The following is a 6,000-nucleotide window of genomic DNA, read 5'->3' as shown; positions in this document are numbered from 1 at the left end:
TGTTAGTTTGTCTTCAAAATTAAGGCCGAAGCCAAGTCTTAGTTTGTTTTCAAAATTAAGGCCGAAACCATGTCTTATATTGTTTTCCAAATTAAGGCCGAAGCCAAGTCTTAGTTTGTTTTCAAAATTAAGGCCGAAGCCAAGTCACAAAGTCACAAGTCAATAACAACTACAAGTAATCAAGAAAGGCGAAGGGTAAAATCCAAGACTAAAACACTAAAACAAAACAAAACGTATGTCGGTTGACATCTGTCAACACAACATTGAAACAAAAACAAAAGATACACAAAAGAAAAGAAAGTCAAAACGTAAAAAAGAACACAAATATATTCAAATTCAAGGTATTTCAAAGCAATAATCAAAAAGAAAGAAAGAATGTTTAGACAATCAAATATCTCCAAAAGTTGCTAAAACAAATTCATAGAGGGGCTTATAACAGTCCCTGTTTTTGAGAAGTTGCTGAAGGGAGAGCGGGATTTCTTCAGCTGTACGATATATGTTCAGGAGGCGGTCTATGAGAAGCAATCTGGGAAGAGTGAAACTACTGCAATCAAAGAAAAGATGTTGCAAAGTCTGATCAGCAGAGTTACAGAAATCACAAGTAGGTGATGTGAGAATTTTGATTCTATTTAAGTGGGCATTAAAACGGCAATGTCCTAGTCTAAGACGACATATAATTGAATAAAATTTTCTACCGGGGTACAGAGTACCTTTTGTAAACCATGGTGTTGATAAACTATTATTAATTTCGGCATACCATTTGCCTTTAGTTTGAATAATTTCCTGCCATGTTTCATTAAATTCATTTTTCAACTTTGTCTTGACAATAGCTACAATGTCAGAATCAGGAACTAAAACATTTTTAATGGGGTGAGACTGGGAACTATTTGTTATGGATCTGGCAAGAAAGTCTGCTTGCTCATTACCAACCACACCAATGTGTGACGGTGTCCAAGTCAATATTATATTTTTATTGTTTATTGACAGATTTTTATATTTTTCCCTTATGTCATAGATTATGTAGTTGGTATTACTAGTAAGGTTGGGATTATTAAGAGCTTGAAGAACACTCATACAATCTGAAACTATTAGCCACTTGTTGCCATCCTGAGACTCAATATAATCTAAAGCTATTAGAATAGCCAAACATTCAGCTGTATAGCTACTGACAAATGAAGGCAGTTTATACCCATGTCCCCCCTTAGCATGGGCATCATAAATTGCAGCAGAAACAGATTTGCTATTTTTGGCACCGTCAGTATAAACCTGATGATGATCAGACCAACCATTCAAAAAAGAATATACCTCTTCCTTACATTTCAAAGATGAATTTATATCAATTTTCATTGGAAAGAATTTAGAATCAAAAGAGTTCTCATAGCAAGGCCATAAAGAACTTGAATACAAATTAAAATCTTTTTGTAAATTTATAATTTCAGGCAGAAGCTGCCCAAGAGAACCAAAATATGAGCTACTAATTCTTGAGGAGGAAGACTGCAACTTCAGAAGCAAAGGATGATTTTTAATAGAAGAAATTTTCAATAGAAACTTAAAGATGAGATATTTGAACCTGCTTAACAAAGGAGGTACATTACATTCCACCTGCATCGATATGATGGGGGTGGAGCACATTGCACCAAGAATAATTCGTAAACAACGATTCTGAATCTTTTCTAATTTTTCAACAAATTTATTTACACTAGAAAAGCAAAAAAAAGCATATTCAAAATGACTCCTTACAATAGATTTATAAAGAATCAATAAAATTTTGGGATCTGCACCCCAATAGGTACCAGTTAAAGATTTTAATATATTACAGGATTTGGATGCACGAGTTGTTAAGCAATCGACATATTTTTCAAACTTAAAATTATGCTGAAATAAAACACCCAAAAACTTTACTGTATTATCAACAGGCAACAATCTATTATTATAATAAAGTTTAACACTTGACGCTTTAACCATTTTTTTAGAAAAGATAACTACTTTACTTTTGTCAGTGCTGATCTCTAAACCAAGACTTTCAAAATAAGTCTGCAAGTTTAAGAGAGCAGCATTGAGTTTCCCTAGAATATCAGGCAACTCAGTACCAGAACAATACACAGCCAAGTCATCAGCAAATTGTAAATTTTGAGTTTCATTGCCTAAAACTAAATTTAATTTGTGAATATACAGTATGAACAACAATGGGCTTAAAATCCCACCTTGAGACACTCCTTTGAAGGAATTTCTAGGACCAATTAACTGATTATCATGTTTAATAAAGATTTTTCGACCATGCAAGAAATTAAATATCCAATTAATTATTTTTCCAGGCAACTGCAATGAAGACAGAACAGTTGTTAAAATATCCAAATTAACATTATTAAAAGCGCCAACAACATCGAAGAAAATACAACCCAAAATCTGATCACGAGACAGAGCATCACGGACATCCAGACAAAAGTGGCTCAGGCTTTCCCGCGCCGACCGCCCTCGACGAAAGCCAAATTGATTAGCTGGTAAGATACTATTGCTTTCAATGAAGAATTCCAAACGCTGTTTAATCAGTTGTTCAGCTATTTTACCAACACAAGAACTTAGTGTTATAGGACGATATGAATCAGCATGGCTACTATCCTTGCCTGGTTTTAAAATAGGCACTATACAATCTGTCTTCCATTGTTCAGGGATTAAACCGTTTTGCCACAGATAATTTAGTAAATTCAAGAATAATAACATACTGGATGGATTTAGTAATTTAAGCATTTTGTATGACACCCAATCCAGGCCACATGCTGTATCCTTACGAGATCTTAAGGCTGATTTTAATTCTTCAATAGAGAAGACTGTTGCTAGAAAAGAATTCGTGGAACTTAATAATATATTAAAGTGATTGTTGTCAGACAATTTTTCAGCTGTGTCAGGAGTATACTTGCGCAAAAATTGAAATACCCAGGCTTGACTAGAAAACTCACTGCGTGTTGAAAAGGTTTTATTAAATTTCCTAGTTTTAGACCAAATTAGTTTCATTGGTGTTAGTCTGGAAATAGATATACAAAAGTTTTCCCATGACGATTTACGTTCCTGCTTTAATGTGCGTTTTTTAAGGGCTTGCGCTCGCTTGAAGTTGATAAAAGTATCGACACAAGGATTTAATTTAAATTCTAAATATGCTTGTTTACAATTATTTACAGTTTTAGTACATTTTTCGTTCCACCAGATTAGAGGGATTCGATTTTTAGTTCTATGTTTATTATTATGAGAAGTTGAGGGTGAAATAACTTTGGTAGTACTGCCAGACCTTGAACATACTACACATTCATTTATAGTAGAAATGATGATATTGCAGAAATTGTTATAGCTCTCAATTAAATTACAAACATCAATTTGAAATTCGGATAACAACTCATTTACACGTTTCTCATATAGCTCCCAATCTACCATTTTCAGGTTGGCGTGAGGCGGGATGTTCGCCGAAGAGTCTGTAGCAACTGAAGGAGAAGATGTAAAACAATACTTCGTCAAAGTGGGTAGATGATAGCTACCACCTAAGGGATCTGACATGACCTGCCATTCACATGACAAGGCCAGTGATGAGGAAACCAATGTTAAATCAAGGCCATTTGGCCGCCAACTAAGAGTACCTGTTGTCGTTGCACGTCCGTCATTCAAGAGAACCAAGTCATTCTCATCCATGGAGTCCAAGACGCTTCTGCCTCGTGTATCAATACTACCACACCCCCAAATGGTGTGATGTGCATTGAAATCGCCTGCAATAATCAACGGTTTTGGAATACTACGAATCAAATTGTCAAATCTACCTTTATTAAAGGTAGGGTTACAATTACCTGGACTGTAAAAACTAGCGATAGATATGTATTTTTGATTAATTTGAACCTGAACTACAACGTTTTGTAGTGAGTCATCAAAGAAAGTGTCTAATTTACGAAATACTAGACTTTTATGAATTAGAATGGCTACTCCATTGTGGTCATTGCCGCAATCATTACGGACAGTGGAGTACCCTTTAATATTAAAAATTGTACAAGATTTAAACCAAGTTTCACTAATAATAGATATATGTATTTTATTATCAAAAAGAAATTTTTCAAATTCATGTCTATTACTTAACAAACTCTGTGCGTTCCACTGCATTATATTTATTGTTTGGGCTGAGAATTTGAAGGATTTTTATTTTTATGCTGAATAGTTTCTTTTATTGTGTCTGTTATCATTTGAGAGCTAATACTTGTGTTGTTTACTTTGTTTAATGTAATAACTTTTATTATAGATTCTGTGAGCAAAGTTAATGCGTTTTTATTAGATAGAATTAAATTTATTAATTCCTGACTATTTTCTGTTTTGCTGAGTGATGGAAAGTGTTTATTTTTATTGCTGAATAAATCTGAAAAAGGTGTCGGCATAACTTTATTTTTATTTTCAATTATTTTTTGTTTCTTTATAGGACATTGCCCCGAAATAGACAGGTGATTTCCCTGACAGTGGACACAGATAGCTTTGTCTGATGAAGAGGTGCACGATTTAAAATTGTGCTGATCACCACAAATTGAACATCTTTCAGAGTTTTTACAGAATTTTCCCAAATGACCATATCTTAAACATCTGAAACACTGTTTTACCGGGGGGATGTAGGGTAAAACAGGGAACCTCCACATTTTAATAAAAACATAGTCTGGCAAAGAAGTCGACGCTGAAAATGTAATTGCGACCGATTGGGTGGGTTGTAGTTGAAACGACTCACCAACTTTCTCCCTTCTCATAATTCGTCGTACACAGATTACTTTTTTACAATTTGTACCTAGACCCAGTTCGTTAAATATTTTTTTGTTTGTCATACTGGTAGGCACTGAGTTGATGACGCCAGTCATTTCAGTGGTACCAGCAGGTATCGTCGCTTTTAAATTTTGGTCTCTCAAGAATGTAGAGTTATCCAAAAAAGCATTTGCCAAATTTGGGCGATCAAAGACCACGCCAATTTTAAATTTATTTATTTTTTTGAGATATTTAATGCCTTTGACTACTCTGGTGAAACAAGTGCTTAAATTCATCATATCTCGTGTCCCAATCGGTTGTTCAGTGCTACTTTCGATAAATACAACAAATTCATAACCTGCTGCACTATCTTCTGGATACCGGCGACTGTAATCAGTCACTCGGTATGGAGCATATTTATCTTCTTCAATCTCCGTGTCCATGATCCTTGGCGGGTCGGTAACGTCCGAGTCAGAAGACTCGGGCTCAACAACCTCACCTGGTTCATCCCGAGACTGGGGCTGCTGCTTGCCTCCTTTTGTTGCCGAATACTTCCGCTTTGCCGGCTGGCCAGGCATCTTGCCCGCCGCGCGGGTCCTTAGCGGACCGCCTCTGCTACGGTTTTTTATAAAAACTTACCAAACGATAAATATTTACATTCAGATATGAAACAACTATTTATACAATAACTTAAACTAAATAATTATGTACAAATTATACAAATATCTACAAAATTTGGAAATAAAATTGAAATTAAAATCGAGAGCTTAAGGTGATACGTTTCAGTCAGCTAGGTAACGCTGCGTCAGTAGATGGCGTTACTTCTGCAGTTTTCGTATTTTTTTCCATTTATTCGTTTAGTGTTGAGTTCTGACCCAGTGAAATGTTAGGTGGCGAAATCTTACATACATTATCTTTAAGTTAAGCTACAATTTTGAAGTATTTACTGAAGATATCATATTGAAACATTGCATCAAAAGTTGGTGTCATTTCAATTTGTGTACAAACACGAAGCTGTCACACACACATGCGAACTAGGTTAGCTATTAAAAGAGATGCATAATTTGGAGTCTACTTCTAACTTCTAAATGGCGCATTTGGTAAAGCAGTAGCCGCCATTCTTAAGGTTCACGGTTCAAACCCAACTGCATGTTTTAATTGTTTTTACTTTTTGTATTTTTTTTACAATTGAATTTGGCGAACCCATCTATTTGTTACGGTATTATCAAAAAGTATCACTTTTAC

This window comes from Pectinophora gossypiella, chromosome 12, assembly GCF_024362695.1.
Source record: "Pectinophora gossypiella chromosome 12, ilPecGoss1.1, whole genome shotgun sequence".
Classification (NCBI taxonomy): domain Eukaryota; kingdom Metazoa; phylum Arthropoda; class Insecta; order Lepidoptera; family Gelechiidae; genus Pectinophora; species Pectinophora gossypiella.
This window is presented reverse-complemented; position numbering follows the sequence as displayed.